At 38.3% G+C, this 18,166-nt stretch overlaps 1 pseudogene; it reads left to right on the forward strand.

Annotated features, from left to right (window-relative positions):
- Positions 1 to 14,142: 14,142 nt before the first annotated feature.
- Positions 14,143 to 15,708, forward strand: LOC115523632 (annotated as a pseudogene).
- The last annotated feature ends 2,458 nt before the right edge of the window (positions 15,709 to 18,166 follow it).

Genomic DNA, 18,166 nt, shown 5'->3' on the forward strand with positions numbered 1-18,166 from the left:
GGGCACCTGGATGGCTCAGTCAGTTAAGCTTCTGACTCTTGGTTTTGGCTCAGGTCATGAGTTCAAACCCTGCATCAGGCTCTGTGCTGACGGTGCAGAGACTGCTTGGGATTCTCTCTCTCCCTATCTGCCCCTCTCCGACTCATGTTGTCTCTGTCTCTCTCAAAAATAAATAAATAAACTTTAAAAATTAAACAATAAAGGTATTTATCTGTAATAAACATCTTGAACCCTAAACTCTGTGTCAGCCTCCATTTTGAAAAAGTCAACCTATGACGTAAAAATATGCATAAAAATGAAATATTGCATATGTATATGAATGTGCATGTGCGCACATGTGTGTATGTGGCTTTTACTTGAAAACAGAGTGGCTCCTGCGTGGGTCAGTCATTTAAGCATACAACTTCAGCTCAGGTCATGATCTCACAGTTCATGGGTTTGAGCCCCACATCGGGCTCTGTGCTGACACCTCAGAGCCTGGAGCATGCTTTGAATTCTGTGTCTCCTTCTCTGGTTCTGCCCCTTCCCCTTTTGTGCTCTCTCTCTGTCTCTCTCTGTCTCTCTCTCTCTCTCTCTCCCTCAAAAATAAATAAACTTAAAAAAAAAAGAAAGCAGAAAAAACTGACTTCTTGCCCTCTGTCTTCTTGATCGGGGTCCTAGTTTAGGAATTGTAAGACATAAGCAATAAACCCATGAAGCATTTCTGTTTCCTCAAGTTTTAAAAACCTTTTCTCTGCGTGGTTTCAAAGGAATTTTAGCCACTTAAAGATTCTTTCATATGCTAATGTTGAATCTATGTTTGAATTAGCCACTACAGCCAATAATCAGAGCAACAAAAAGTTTAAGAACCACCATATTCAATACACATTGAATACAAATTTAGTTTTGTTTTGTGTGTGTGTGTGTGTGTGTGTGTGTGTGTGTGTGTGTGTGTGTGTAATTAGTCCTGTTATGAGAAGGCTTACTATCCTGAAGCCACTTGGGGAAGGGGAGAATAGTTAAAGAGGATGAACTTATGATCGTGTGATTAGTAAGAATTGGGACAAGAAAACTAGCATGCTTAGTCCCTGTCTACTTATTAAACTATTCTACTGGATCTGGTTTAAGAATTGGTAAATAAAAAAAAAAAAGTGCTGCTGACAATAGCTATTTATAGCTATTCTTAAGTGGGGGTCAACAAGGAGGGGATTGGGACACACACACACACACACACACACACACACACACACAAACAGAGCAGGGGAGGGGGAGAGGAAGAAAGAGAAAGAAGATGGATGTTGAGACTTTGAGAGTTGATTATATGTCTGCAAGGGTCAGCAGGACCTTAACTGATAGATCACAACTACACATTCCTATGACAGCTATGTCAGTGTTCGTTTATGAACATTTATAAACAACTGTAGAATCTGTGGTTATATTTCATCTACATTGACCATATAATTATCACAAAAATTAGCTAAAGCCTTACAAATTTGATCCTGTTCTTTGTTTTGATACTTACCATCTCTTGCTTGAAGCCTAGAGTCTTCTCTCTCTTCTCTGTGATGTCTCAATACATGAACAGTTAGGATTATGTGACCCTATTGCTCTACACATAACTGAGGATATCAGTACCAATTCACTAATATCTAATTAACTGGCATTAGAACTTCCTTTGATGATTAGTTAAATATGTACAATAAGTAGCACAGTCCATATTAGACCCTCAATAATTGGCAGCTATTGATATTATATTATACTTATCTTTTTCCTGATTTTTTTCCTCTCTTCCTCTCTCCCTTCCCTTTATCTCCCCTTTTCCTTCTTCCCTTCTTCTTTCCTCTTATATCTTTTCTCCCAACCCTCTCTGTTTCATCCACTTTCTGTAAGCAAATTATTTCCCAGTCTTGGCTTATAACTTGTTCTCCAGTTCTGCAATCAGATTCTCATTGCATATCTCTAAAAGCTGAAATTCTGAAATTGACTCTCTGATGGTTATACGGAATATAATACGGAAACAAGGGCTGAGGTGCTGGACAGATCTGATCAATTCTGTTCTCCTTCCGCTTTTTATTTAAAAATAAGAGTTTCCCTGAGCAGAGGAGAGGGGAAGGCAGAGGAGGAGACATAGCTCTCCTCAAAGGAAGAAAAGTAGATAAAAATAAAGCAATATCTCCTAAAATTATAGTAACTGTTAGAATGATAGTGTGCAGTTTGCAATAAAATTTTCATGTGCCTTAGTGCCTTCCTTACCTCAATGTTAATGATGAGGAAACTGGTACTCAGAGAGACTGAGTTCCTTCTGTAAGAGATTCCCTATATTCACTGAATCAGGAAAGAACCCAGGTCTTCAGATGGAGCGTGATGTGGTGTTCATTCAGTTTGACCCCAAGATAGAGCTGTGTGAAGACATAAAACATAATATCACTTAAAGACGCTACTGTTTCTGCCAACTATAAATCAGGGTCTGGTGTTAGGGCTTGAGGTAAAAGACAAAGAAAAGTTAAATGGATTCTGTAAAACACTCTGCTTACCACAATTCATTGTGCCGGTCCAGTACTGCACTTTGATGCATGGGAGGTCTGACCATGGTGTCTTCTAGAACAAAGAGAGCATGAGACTTTTTGGTCTTCTCAGTGGAAGTCTTGAAGAGTACTTCTCCCAAATACTGCCTTGTGTCGGGCAGATAAATTAAATCTGGCCTTGTCTCACCTAAAACCAGATTCTAAGTTACTTTATGAGAGTCAATCCGCTGTTTAATGCCCCATGCTTGGCTTCAAACTGGGCTTTATTTGTGTTTCTGGGGCACACTGGCAGTGATGCACTGGATGCTTTATTTGATCTCTCTAAACCTCAATTTCCTTAGGTGTAAATGAGAGAATAAGATGTATAATTCTTTTGATAATTAATTGAGATGTCACATATGCAAGCAATCGATTCAGTAACTAAACACAGTGTCATAGTAGCTATGATCATCATCATCATCAACATCAGGTTATCACTACATTTGGGGGTTAAACTGATATGGGTTCAAATCCCTTTCCCATCAGTTACCCACTGTATGAAAATAAGCAGATTATTTACCTTTCCTGAACCACATATTCCCAGTGTATTGGGTATATTACTTCACTATGGATTTGGAGTGAAGATTAAATAGATCATGTTTGTCTAGTTCATGGATAACAGAATGCCTGAAAGACGACTAGAGATCAACAAAAGCTCTTTTCTTGCCCTTTGCCTGAATGCCTAATGATATGAAATTCTTAGCAAAATGTATTTTTCTTCAAGCTGTTCATCAGCCATATAAGGGAGAAAAACAATGCTTTCAATCTGTGACACTGCTACTCCCCTACCTTGCTTAACAACTTTTGTAGGCACTTCATTGGTTTATGCTTATCTATTCCTATCCACATTCTATTTTGCATATTTATCTTTTAAATAAAATTTTAAACTCACAAATTACAGGAAAGCAAAACATATTTTTATGTACCTGTTGAATAAGAAGAAAAATCCCTTCTAACTTTCTACGTTCTTTGGCCAGTCTATTAATAATCGCATTAACATAAAACAGATTAGCAGGAGAAAAAAAATAGTATGTGGGGCTCCATAAGAATATGAAACCCAAGAACAAGCTAGACAATTCAGGCTTTTTTGCCATTTTGAGCTGAGGAATGAGATAGAGACCTAGGGCCTCAAAAACAGGAGGGTGATTCATAAGACAAAAAAAGAAGAGAAAATGGTAGTTAGATGTTCATCCTTCCATACAGATAGATAGTTCATTCAGATAAAAAAGATTATCTCTTAGTTAACAGCTCTTGTTCTGGGCCAGGCCCTTATCTAAATGATGTTAGGTAGTCTAGGAAGAGGTGAAATTTTTTCTTCAGTTTGCTGGGTCTTAATTGCTCTCAGCTCAAAATAGTTCACATGTCTAAGTGGCACATTTTGGGGAAATTTGTTCTGACCTTCATCTTATGCAACTCAAAGATAAAAGATACATTAACATTTTCTTATTTTTTTCAAATGTCTATTTTCTCTTTTTAGGCAATTAAACATTAAAGATATAGCTGAGGTTTTATTCTCCATCTGTTTGTGCTTCTTTCGTTGGAAGAATAATGACAGGTAACTATTAATGACATTCATGTCTTTGTACTTTGTTACATATATCTGTATTCATAAAATATACTACCGTTTGGTATGATCCTCAGGTTGGATAAAACTCATCTGATAAACAACTACATTTGTGTGGCTAGACTTTAATTGCCAATTTGATATTTTTAATATTTAGAAGTTGATTTTATTTAAAATTTCAAAAAATATTTTGAGATACATTTGTCTAATAAATGTTTGCTTAACTTTTTACTACTATGGACACAAAGGTTTTTATATGATTTTCTTTTTTCCATTTTATATATAGCTACATTCTTCCTTTCAATTCCATTGTTACTTACCTATATTTTCTTCCTTTCTTAGTCAAAATTATGGGCTTTTTTTTTTTTGTAGATTATGGTCTTGACAATTCTGTCTTTGATTAACTTTTTTTTTAATTTTTTAATGTTTATTTATTTTTGAGAGAGAGAAACATGAGCATGAGCAGGGGAGGGGCAGAGAGAGAGAGGGAGACACATAATCTGAAGCAGGTTCCAGGCTCTCAGCTGTAAATACAAAGCCCAACACAGGGCTTGAACTCACAAACTGCGAGATCATGACCTGAGCTGCAGGCAGACGCTTAACACACTTAGCCACCCAAGTGCCCTGTGTTTGATTATTTTGTTTCTATTTTGTAAGTTCCAGCTGTCATTTTTCTTAAATCAATCATTTTTTTGAATTTGTGATTTTACTGTTTTTTGATTATGTAAGCAAAATGCTTATGTCATACTTTATATTTTTTAATATATAAATGTGCACTGATGGTATAATGTTCCTCAAAGTTGAGCTTTGTTTGATCTTCTCTCTGATAATGTGTAAAGCTTTCACTTTCCTTTAACTATTATTGGTTACTTTATTTCAATTACAATTTCCATTACCAGTTGGTTATTTAGAAATATGTTTTGATATTTCCAAATGAAAAGAGTTTAGATATAATTTTTTGCTGTCACATTGGGATCACAGAGTGTCACCTCTGTGATATTGTCATTTTTAATCTCCCATTGTGTCTTAGTACATTAGCAATTTTTTTAATGTTCTGTGTGTGCTTGAAAAAAATATACAGATATACCTCATTTTATTGTCCTTTGCTTTACTGTGTTTCATAGATACTGTATTTTTTATAAATAGAGGATTTGTAGCAACCCTGTGTCAAGCAACTCTATAGGCACCATTTTTCCAACAGTATTTACTCACTCTATGACTCTGTGCCACATTTTGGTAATTCTCAGAGTATTTTAAACTTTTAAATTATTATATTTGTTATGATAATCTGTGACCAGTGATCTCTGATGTTTCCTTTTTTTAATATAATTTATTGTCAAATTGGCTAACGTACAGGGTATACAGTGTGCTCTTGGTTTTGGGGGTAGATTTCTGTGATTCATCACTTACATACAACACCCAGTGCTCATCCCAAGTGCCCTCCTTAATTCCCATCACCCATTTTCCACTCTACCCCCTCACCCCCATCAACCCTCAGTTTGTTCTCTTTATTTAAGAGTCTTTTACAGTTTGCCTCCTTCCCTCTCTGTTTGTAACCATTTTTTCCCCTTCCCTTCCCCCATGGTCTTCTGTTAAGTTTCTCAAGTTCTACATATGAGTGAAACTTATGATATCTGTCTTTCTCTGACTGACTTATTTCACTTAGCATAATACCCTCCAGTTCCATCCACATTGCTGCAAATGGCATGATTTCATTCTTTCTCGTTGCCAAGTAATATTCCATTGTATATATAAACCACATCTTTTTTATCCATTCATCCATTGATGGACATTTAGGCTCTTTCCATAATTTGGCTATTGTTGATAGTGCTGCTATAAACATCAGGGTGCATGTGATCCTTTGAATCAGTATTTTTGTATTCTTTGGGTAAATACCTAGTAGTGTTATTGCTGGGTCATAAGGTAGTTCTATTTTTAATTTTTTGAGGAACCTCCACACTGTTTTCCAGAGCAGCTGCACCAGTTTGCATTCCTACCATTAGTTCAAGAGGGTTCCCATTTCTCCACATCTGCACCAGCATCTGTTGTTGCCCAAGTTGTTAATTTTAGCCACACTAAACACTGTGAGTTGGTACCTCACTGTGGTTTTGATTTGTATTTCCCTGATGACGAGTGACGTTGAGCATCTTTTCATGTGTCTTTTCATGTGTCATGTTGGCCATCTGGATGTCTTCTTTGGAAAAGTGTCTATATCTTCTGCCCATTTCTTCACTGGGTTATTTGTGTTTCAGGTGCTGAGTTTGGTAACTTCTTTTTTTTATTTTGTATTTAAAAAATTTTTTTTACATTTATTTATTTTTGAGAAACAGTGAGAAAAAGTGTGAGCAGGGGAGGGGAAGAGAGAGAAGGAGACATAGAATCTGAGGCAGGCTTCAGGCTCTGAGCAAGTGGTCAGCACAGAGCCTGATGTGGGGCTCGAACCCACAAAATGTGAGATCATGACCTGAGCCTAAGTCGGACACTCAACCGACTGAGCCACCCAGGCACCCCAAGTTTGGTAACTTCTTTACAGACTTTGGACACTAACCTTTTATCTGTTATGTCATTTGCAAATATCTTTTCCCATTCCATCAGTTGGATTTTAGTTTTGTTGATTGTTTCCTTTGTAGTGCAGAAGATTTTAATCTTGATGAGGTGCCAATTGTTAATTTTTGCTTTTAATTTCCTTGCCTTTGGAGACATGTAGAGCAAGACATTGCTATGGCTGAGGTCAAAGAGGTTGTTGCCTGTTTTCTCCTCTAAGGTTTCGATGGTTTCCTGTCTCACATTTAGGTCTTTCAACCATTTTGAGCTTATTTTTGTGAACGGGGTGAGAAAGTTGTCCAGTTTCATTATTCTGCATGTTGCAGTCCAGTTCTCACAGCACCATTTGCTAAAGAGACTGTCTTTTTTTCCATTGGATAGTCTTTCCTGCTTTGTCAAAGATTAGTTGGCCATATTTTGTGGGTCCCATTCTGGGTTCTCTATCCTATTCCATTGGTCTATGTGTCTGTTTTTGTGCCAATACCATACTGTTTTGATGATTACAGCTCTATAGTAGAGGCTAAAGTCTGGGATTGTGATGCCTCTCACTTTGGTTTTCTTCTTCATTATTATGTTGGCTATTCAGGGTCTTTTGTGGTTCAATACAAATTTTAGGATTGTTTGTTCTAGCTTTGAGAAGAATGCCAGTGCATTTTGATTGGGATTGCATTGAATGTGTAGATAGCTTTGGGTAGTATTGACATTTTAACAATATTTATTCTTCTAATACTTGAGCATGGAATGTTTTTCCTTTTCTTTGTGTCTTCTTCAATTTCCTTCATTAGTTTCCTATAGTTTTCAGCATACAGATCTTTTACATCTTTGGTTACGTTTATTCCTAGGTATTTTATGGTTCTTGGTGCAATTGTAAATGGGATTGACTTCTTTATTTCTCTGTTGCTTCATTATTGGTATATAGAAATGCAACTGGTTTTTGTATACTGATTTTGTATCCTGAGACTTTGCTGAATTCATTATCAGTTCTGCCAGCTTTTTGGTGGGGTCTTCTGGGTTTTCCATGTAGAGTATCATGTCGTCTGTGAAAAGTGAAAGTTTGGCTTCTTTGCCAATTTTGATGCCTTTGATTTCATTTTGTTGTCTGATTCCAGATGCTAGGACTTCCAACATTATGTTAAACGACAGTGGTGAGAGTAGACATCCCTGTCATGTTCCTGATCTCAGGGAGAAAGCTCTCAGTTTTTCCCCATTGAGGATGATATTAGCTGTGGGCTTTTCATATATGGCTTTTATATGTTTAGGTATGTTCTTTCTGTCCCGACTTTCTTGAGGGTTAAGAAACAATGCTGTATTTTGTCAAATTATTTTTCTGCATCTATTGACAAGATCATATGGTTCTTATCCTTTCTTTTATTAATGTGATGTATCACATTGATTGATTTGCAAATATTGAACCAGGCCTGCAGCCTAGGAATGAATCCCGCATGATCATCATGAATAATTATTTCTATATGCTGTTGAATTCGATTGGCTAGTATTTTCTTGAGAATTTTGCATCCATATTCATCAGGGATATTGGCCTGTAATTTTCCTTTTTGTAGGGTCTCTGTATGGTTTGCAACCAAGGTAATGCTGGCCTCATAGAATGAGTCAAAAGCTTTCCTTCCATTTCTATTTTTTTGGACCAGCTTGAGAAGGATGGGGATTAACTCTGCTTTAAATGTCTGGTAGAATACCCCTGGGAAGTCATCTGGCCCAGAACTCTTATTTGTTGGGAGATTTTTGATAAATGACTTCAATTTATTCACTAGTTATGGGTCTGTTCAAATTTTCTATTTATTCCCGTTTGACTTTTGGTAGTGTGTGGGTGTCTAGGAATTTGTCCATTTCTTCCAGGTTGTCCAGTTGGCATATAATTTTTCATAGTATTTTCTGAAAATTGTTTGTATTTCTGAGGGGTTGGTTGTGATAAATCTAATTTCATTCATGATTTTTTCTATTTAGATCCTCTCTCTTTTCTTTTTGAGAAGTCTGGCTAGGGGTTTATTAATTTTGTTTATTTTTTTCAAAAAAACAGCTCTTAGTTTCATTGATGTATTCTACTGTTTTTTTGGGGGGGGATTCCTTATTGTTTATTTCTGCTCTAATCTTTATTATTTCTCTTCTTCTGCTGGGCTTGGGGTTTCTTTGCTATTCTGCTTCTAGTTCCTTTAGGTGTGCTGTTAGATTTTGTATTGGGGATTTTTCTTGTTTCTTGAGATAGGCCTGGATTGCAATGTATTTTCCTCTTAGGACTCTCTTTGCTGCACCCCAAAAGGGACGTGGTTTCTTTTTCATTTGTTTGCATATATTTTTTAATTTCTTCTTTAATTGCCTGGTTGACCCATTCATTCTTTAGTAGGATGTTCTTTACCCTCCATGCATTTGGAGGTTTTCCAAACTTCTTCCTGTGGTTGATTTCAAGTTTCATAGCATTGTGATCTGAAAATGTGCATGGTATGATCTCAATTCTTTTATATTTATTGAGGGCTGTTTTGTGACTCTATATGTGATCTATCTTGGAGAATGTTCCATGTACATTCGAGAATAATGTGTATTCTGCTGCTTTTGGATGAAAAGTTCTGAATATATCAGTCCAGTCCATTTGGCCCAGTGTATCATTCAGGGTCATTTTTTCTTTATTGATTTTCTGTCTAGATAATCTGTCCATTGTTGTAAGTGGAGTATTAAAGTCCCCTGTAATTATCACAATCTTATCAATAAGATTGCTTATGTTTGTGATTAATTGTTTTATATATTTGGATGCTTCCATTTTCAGTGCATAAACATTTATAATTGTTAGCTCTTCTTGATGGATAGACCCTGTAATTGTGATATTATGATATTATGATGCCCTTCTTCATCTCTTGTTACAGCCTTTAGAGTAAAATCTAGTTTGTCTGATATAAATGTGGCTACGCCAGCTTTCTTTTGACTTCCCCATCCCCTCACTTTCAATCTGCAGGTATCCTGAGATCTAAAATGGGTCTCTTGTACACAGCAAATAGATAGGTCTTGGTTTTTTTGTTTTTTGTTTTTTTTAATTCATTCTGATACCCTGTGTCTTTGGAGCATTTAGTCCATTTACATTCAGTGTTATTATTGAAAGATATGGGCTTAGTGTCATTGTGTTATCTATGGGTTTCATGCTTATCTGTCATGTGGTATCTATGGGTTTCATGTCGCTGGTCCTTTGTAGTCTTTGCAACATTCTACTCATAGAGTCCTCCTTAGGATTTCTTGTAGGGCTGGTTTAGTGGTGATGAATTCCTTCAGTTATTATTTTTCTGGGAAAACCTTTATCTCTCCTTCTATTCTGAATGACAGCCTTGGTGGATAAAGGATTCTTGGCTGCATATTTTTCCTATTCAGCACATTGAATATTTTCTCCCACTCCCTTATGGCCTGCCAAGTTTCAGTAGATAGGTCTGCTACTACCTTTATGTGTCAACCCTTGTAGGTCAAGGCCCATTTGTCCCTAGATGCTTTCAGAATTCTCTCTTTATCTTTGTATTTTGCCAGTTTCACTATATGTCATACAGAAGATTGATTCCTGTTATGTCTGAAGGGAGTTCTCTGTTCCTCCTGGATTCCAATGTCTGTTTCCCTCCCTAGATTGGGGAAGTTCTTAGCTATGATTTGTTCAAGTACACCTTCTGCCCCTTTCTCTCTTTCTTTCTCTCTTCTTCTTCTGGAACTCCTATGATATGGATATTATTACATTTCATTGAATCAGTTAGTTCTCTAGTTCTCTCCTCATGGTCTAGAATTTTTTTTAATCTCTCTTTTTCTCAGCTTTATCTTTTTCCATAATTTTATCTTGTATTTCACTTACTCTCTCCTCTGCCACTTCGATCCTCCCTGTCACCGCATCTAGTTTATTTTGCACCTCATTTGCATCATTTTTTAATTTGTCATGACTATTTTATAGTTCCTTGATCTCTGCGGCAATAGATTCTCTGCTGTCTTCTACGCTTTTTTCAAAACCAGCAATTAATCTTATGACTATTGTTCTAAATTCTTGATCAGATATATTGTTTATATCTGTTTGGAGCAATTCTAGAGCTGTCACTTCTTTCTGGAATTTCTTTTAATAATTCTTCTGTTTCATCATTTTGGCTAGTTTTCTGTCCCTTATGTGTTTTAAGAGCTTGTTATGTGCCTTGCACCTGCAAGCACTACTATATTAAAGAGGGGTCATACACTGTCCATGGCCTGGCCCTTCAGGAGGTGTATTTTGGAGTGTGTTACATGCTCTCTGTTGTTGTGACTCTGGTTGCTTTATCTCCCTACTCTTAATGAGGTTTTGGACCCTCCACCAGGTGTGCTTTGATTTGTTCATTGAAGCAGCTCTGGAAAACAAAAATTAAAACAAGAAAAAAAAAAACAATGAGAGGGAAGTGGTGGTGGTGGTGGAAGAGGACTTATCTCATACAAAGAGAGAAATGACAGGGGTGGAGAAAAAGGAAAGAAAAGAAAATTGACCAGACAGAGAATCTATATGGCTTAATCCAGAGAGAGAGAAGAAAATAAAGGAGATATAAAACAGGTATAAAGAGAATAGATTAAATATGTCTGCTTAAACAAGCCAACAACCAGAATAACCAGACTAGAGAAGGGAAGAAACAAGAAGGAGAAAAGGAAGAATATATATATAAAGAATTGTTGAAGAATTACATCAGAAAATGAAAACCACTGGGTGCCTTGGAATGGGTGGCAGTGCTGGTCTGGAGGAGGGGCTGTCTGGTTGGTCAGGGTCACTCTCCATAGATAGGCAGTTACCAGGCATGGAGGGGCGTGGTTTTATGTAGGCAAGTCCCGTCTCCACTGTGGGCCCACTGTCCTTTCACTGAGGCCCCACCTTGTTGGCGATGGGGAGAAAAATGGTGACATCCCAAGTCTCTCCTCCCCAGACAGGGTGTCCCAAACCATTCTCTTCAGACAGTCCTCATAGTGCTGCGTGGGTGCAAGTGGGCCGTTTTTTGTTTGTCTGTTTGTTTTCCCACTCCACAGTGTCCTGCGACTCCCCGGGGCTTGTCTGGGATTCAAACCCAGATATCCTAAAGGGTCCTGCTCCATGTGCCCTGATTCCAGGGAAGTGCCACTCTGCTCCACTGAAGGTTCTCCTTACAGTGCCATGCAGGCAGGAAGGAGGCAGTTTGTCCCACTCTGCTGACTCCCTCGCCTCCCTGGGGCTTGCTGGGATTTAAACCCCACTGTCTTAAAGGGTCCTGCTCTGTGCGCCCTGGTTCCAGGGAAGTGCTGCTGTGCTCCACCAGTAAATGGCCTCTGGCTGGTGGGTGCAGGGTGGGTCCTTTGTCCTTTGAACAGCTATGTACCTTCTTTCCACAGCACTCAAGGGAGGGGATTGCTTTCTCCCACTGTGGACTGCTCCTCTGAACTAGTTGCCCCTCTGAAGCATGGGGCTGGCGCCCCTCCTCCCCAGGTGCAAGAACAGGGCAGCCGACCCCAGTCTGGAGAAAGCCCCATGGTTAGTAATTGCATCTTTCTCTGTTTTTGTTTTTGTTTTTTTAATGATCCCTGGTTCATGTTTTTCTCTTGTCCAAATATAGTCATACACTTCCTCAGCCTCTCTCTCTTCCCTTTGTCTCTCCGCAAAAGGGGATCCCTTCCCTCCATACCTACGCTGACCATTTTATCTCTCCCAGTTTGCAATCACACACCTATGGCCTGCCAGGTTGTCCCCGTGGACCTCTGGAGATGTCTCTGTCATTCTGCAACCTGGACTCCTGGAATTCAAAGTCCTCTAGCCTCTAGACTGCTGTGTTTGAGGGATGAGGGAACTTCAAGTCCCCCTACTTCTCAGCCATGTTAGATCTCCTCTCTCTGATGTTTCTGTTGTAATTGTTTTCAGGTGCCATAAACTACACCCAAATAATGCTGCAAACTTAATCACTAAAATTTCTGTGTGTCTGACTGCTCCACTGACTGGCTGTTCTCCTATTTCTCTCCCTGACCTCAGGCCTCTCTATTCCCTGAGACACAATAATATCAAAGTTAGGCCAAATGGCCTCTAAGTGTTCAACTAAAAAGAAGGAATTGTACATCTCTCACTTTAAATTAAAAGTTAGAATTAATTAATCTTAGTAAGGAGGCATGTTAAAAGCTGAGATCAGCCAAAATGTAGGTGTCTTATAGCAAACAGCCAAGTTGGAAAAGCAAAGGAAAAGTTATTGAAGGAAATCAGAAGTGTTACTTCAGTGAACAAATGAATGACAAGAAAGCAAAACAACCTTATTGCTGATATGGAGAAAATTTGAGTGGTCTGGATAAAGGATTGAATCAGCCACAACATCCCCTTAAGCCGAAGCCTAATCCAGAGCAAGGCCCTAACACTCTTCAACTCTATGAAGTCTGAGAGAGGTGAAAAAGCTACAGAAGAAAAGTTTGAAAGTAGCAGAGGTTGGTCAGAAAAGAGAGCCTTATATGGGAAAAAAAAATGTCATCTAGGAATTTCAGAGCTGGAGAGCAGAAGTCAGTGCCTGGCTTCAAAGATACTCTTATGAAGGGCTAATACAGCTGGTGACTTTAAGTTGAAGCCAATGCTCATTTATCATTCTGAAAACTCTAGGGCCTAAGAATTATGCTAAAGCTACTATGACTGTGTCCTAGAAATGGAAAAACAAAGCCTGGATGACAACACATCCCTTTACAACATGATTTACTGAATATTTTAAGCCCATTGTTGGAACCTACTGCTAAAAACAAAAATAATCTATTTCAAAATATTTCTACTCAATGACAATGTACCTGGTTACCCAAGAGCTCTGATGGATATGCACAATGACATGTATGTATTGATATGTATTGTTTTCATGCCTAACACAACATTCAATCTGTAGCTCATGGATCAAGGAGTAGCTTTCAAGTCTTATTATTTAAGAAAGACATTTTGTAAGGCCGTGGCTTCAATAGATAGTGATTCCTCTGATAGATCTGGGCAAAATAAATTGAAAATATTTTGGAAAGGATCTACCATTCTAGATGCCTTTAAAAGCACTTGTGATTCATGGAAAGAGGCCAAATATCAACATTAACAGGAGTCTGGAGGAAGGTGATTCTAATCCTCATGGAAGACTCTGAGGGGCTCAAGACTTCCATGGAGGAAATAACTCCACTGTGGTAGAAATAGCAAAAAAACTAGAATTCGAATTGGAGCCTGAAGATTGTGACTGAATTGCTATAATCTCATGATAAAATTTTCATGTATGAGAAGTTACTTCTTATGGATAAACAAAGGAAATGGTTTCTTGAGATGGAAAGTATTCTTGGTAAAGATACTGTGAATATTGTTGAAATGATAACAAAAGATTTCTAAATCTTATTAGTTGATAAAGGAGTGGCAGGGTTTGAGACGATTGACTCCAATTTTGTAAGAAGTTCTACTGTGGGTAAGATGGTATCAACAGCATGTCCTGCTACAGAGAAACTATCTGTGAAGAGAAAAGCTAGAGTCCACTCCCACGATCTGCCATGTTGGGTTCTATAGGTTGTGTGGCCTCTACCTTGGCCTCCAGGGCCCTGTGGGGACTTGGCCCCTCCGCACTGCTATGCCAAGCCTAGGTCTTATTGCAGGCCACCCTGGCAGCACTCCAGCTTGCCAGAGTCTATGCTGCCTAAACATCTCCTTCCCTGAGGGCAGGAACTGCCACTGGGGATATGCTGATGGTCATCAGTGCAGTGGTAGGTTTTCACTTTGATGAGAGACTACCACCCATCCTAAATGTACTGGAAGTGAAAGGCAGAGAGACAGGGTTGGTTTTGGAGGTGGTTCAGCATTTGGGTGAGAGCACTGTAAGGACTATTGCCATGGAGGGTACAGAAGGCTTAGTTAGAGGCCAGAAAGTCCTGTATTGTGGTGCACCAGTCAAAATTCCTGTTGGTTTTGAGACCTTGGGCAGAATCATGAATGTCATTGGAGAAACCATTGATGAGGGAGGCCCCATCAAGTTTGCACCTATTCATGCCAAGACTCCTGAGTTCATGGAGATGAGTTTTGAACAGGAAATTCTGGTTACTGCTATCAGGGTTGTGGATCTGCTGGATCCCTATGCCAAAGGAGGAAAAACGGGGTTCTTTATTGGTGCTGGAGTTTGCCAGACAGTACTGATCATGGAGTTAATCGACAATGTCATCAAAGTCCATGGTGGTTACTCTGTGTTTGTCACAAATACTCTGGTATTTGTGAGAGGACCTATGAAGGCAATGACAAACTATGAGTGATTGAGTCTGGTGTTATCACCTTAAAAGATGCTACCCCCAAGGTAGCGCTGGTGTATGGTCAAATGAATAAACCACCTAGTGCTCATTACAAGGTAACTCTGGATGGACTGACTGTTGTTGAATACTCAGAGACCAAGAGGGTCAAGATGTACTGCTATTTATAGGTAACATCTTTCACTTCACCCAGGCTGGGTCTGAGGTGTCTGCTTTATTGGGCAGAATTCCTCCTGCTGTGGGCTGTCAGCCTACCCTGGCTACTGATATGGGTACCATGGAGGAAAGAATCACCACCACCAAGAAGGGATCTATTACCTCTGTACCTGCTGATGATTTTACTGACCCTTCCCCCTGCCCATTTGGATGCTGCCACTGTACTGTCCCATGCTATTGTTGAGTTGGGTGTCTATCCAGCTGTGGATCCTTTGGATTCCACCTCTGGAATCCTGGATCCCAACATTGTTGGAAATGAGTATTATGATGTTGCCTATGGGGTACCAAAGATCTTATAGGACTAAAAATCCCTCTAGGACATCATCCTGGGTATGGATGAACTTTCTGAGGAAGACAAGTTGACTGTATCCCATGCACAGAAAAATACAGCCTTTTTTGTGTCAGCCATTCCAGATTGCTAAGGTTTTCATAGATCACATGGGGAAGGTGATACCTATGAAGGAGAGTATGAAGGAGACCATCAAAGGATTCTAACAGATTTTAGCAGGTGAATATGACCCTCTCCCAGAACAGCCCTTCTATATGGTAGGTCACGTTGAAGAAACTATGGAAAAATCTGATAAGCTAGCTGAAGAGCATTCATGAGGAGATCTTTTTGGCAAACTAAGCACTCGTTTTTGATGCTGTCCCTCTCCTTGTCCCTAATCCAAAAATCTCAGTTTATACTAGAGACCACATGAGAGCCTTTCCTCAAGACATTGTATTATGTCTGAAGAGTATTTAAGGTTTCTAATAAAATGTACACCCTTCAAAAAAAGGGAGTTAATTCATGCTGCAAACTTTACTGTTGTCTTATTTTCAGAAATCACCACAGCCACCGTAGCCAACATCAAGGCAAGATACTTCACCAGAAAAAAGATTGTGACTCACTAAAAGCTCAGATGATATACATATATATGTATATGTATATGTATATGTATATGTATATATATTTTTATTTTTTTGTTTATTTTTAAAAAACTTTTTAAATTTTTATTTATTTTTGAGAGAGACAGACAGAGTGCGAGTGGGGGAAGGGTAGAGAGAGAGGGAGACACAGAATCTGAAGCAGGCTCCAGGCTCTGAGCTGTCAGCACAGAGCCCGACATAGGGCTCGAACCCACGAACCGTGAGATCATGACCTGAGCCGAAGTCAGTCGCTCAACCGACGGAGCCACCCAGGCACCCCTGTATATATCTTTTTAGACATAGTAGTATTGTACACTTAATAGACTACAGCATAGTGTAAACATAACTTTTATATGCATTGAGGAACCAAAAATAATATGATTTGCTTTATTGTGGTATTTACTTTATTGTGATCTTCACTTTATTATAATCATCTGTAACCAAACCTGCAATATCTATGAGGTATGCCTGTAGAATATTTTATAAGCTAGAGACTATGTAGATCCCATATAATAATTTCCCACTTTTAATTATTTTTTAAACTGTGTGTATAATAGCTTTTATAAATCAGTAAAACTATTTATTGTGAGGATATTGAATTTTATTGAAATAGCACTAATTTTTAACTGTAAAATAGTTTCTTAATATAGTGTTTATACAAGTTGCATACTAATTGTGAAATCATTGTAACTGTGTAAAGATATAAAGAAGAATGTAAAGGCCAATTGAAATCCCAATACTTTGAGAAAACAGCCATAAGCATTTTAGGGCTGTACTGCAATGCCTCTCTCTTTGCACACACACATGTTCTTTTGACAATGAGATAATCCTTTCCATTATGCTTTGCCTGGTGGACACTTGTTCAGGGCCAGACACTTGGAAATGTGGTCTCCATCCATGCTATCTCATTCACTTTATTTGTCCCTGGGAAAGTCTCTTACTTCTAACATCTGTAATGTTGAGTAAATATTTATTTAATGCAGATCTGTTTTGAAATACCCACAAGTCTTCTGTTTAAAGTAACAAAAACAGATTTACATATTAGCCTGAAGGTTTAAACAGGGTTCTCTCTGGAAGCACAAGTGGCAGGAAGTTCTGACACTGGGAACATTCCATCGAAAATGCCCTGCCCCTGGGTATATAACTTGAAATTCATGAACTATCAACAGGAGCTTATCTTCATTTGCCCCATGGGAGGAAAATGAAGGGAAAGTAATGGAAGGGTAATGAGCAAAGCAGAGCTTCAGTAATAGAAAAAGTAAAAACAAATTGTACTACATTTTCTTTCCCACTGCCTAATTAAGGTGCGTGTTTGTGTATATCTGTAAGTATGACCATTCTACATTCTCTCATTTAAAATTAAAAAAAATAAAGACTGATATAAAAACCTATAATAATTATGGTAATAATAGTAACTACATTTGCATTTGTAAACTGCTTTTCATATTTTAAATTGTGTTGTCTTATTTAATCCACACATGAGCCATTTGAGTGGCAGGGGATATATTATTCATTTAAGGAATTAGGAATCTGAGACAAAAAAAAAGTTTTGTGACTTGTTCAAGGTTACAGAGCTGCTTTATGACAGACCTAGAACTAAAACTATCATATCAAGTTAGCTAATATGTAGTTCATGGTTCTTTCATGCTAAGGAACATAACCATTTCCTTTAAATTAAATCTGCAAGGCAAGCAACATGTTATGCACTAAAATATATTTAAATACAGGGCCATTTCAGGTTTCTCTGATGTACCCAAAATTTTAAGTTATAAACTGAATAGGTGTTGCATTTTAAATATTTTACAAACAGCTTATATAAACATTATATGCTTTGCAAACATAGCTTTTGAGTGATGAGAAGAACTTTAGATATGTCAGTATAATTAGGTTCTTTTAAAACTAAGAAACAATGGGGCACCTGGGTGGCTCAGTTAGTTAAGCATCCAACTCTTGACTTCGGCTCAGGTCGTGATCTCACAGTTCATGGGCTAGACCAGTGTGAATCTCTGCACTGACAGTACAGAACCTGCGTGTTACTCTCTCTCTCCCTCTCCCTCTGCCCCTGCCCCACTCGTGCAAATGCTCTCTCTCTCTCACTCTCTCTCTCTCTAAAAATAAATAAATAAACTTTAAAAAGTAAGAAAATTTTAGACAG

This window comes from Lynx canadensis, chromosome C2 (assembly GCF_007474595.2).
Source record: "Lynx canadensis isolate LIC74 chromosome C2, mLynCan4.pri.v2, whole genome shotgun sequence".
NCBI classification, from domain to species: Eukaryota; Metazoa; Chordata; class Mammalia; order Carnivora; family Felidae; genus Lynx; species Lynx canadensis.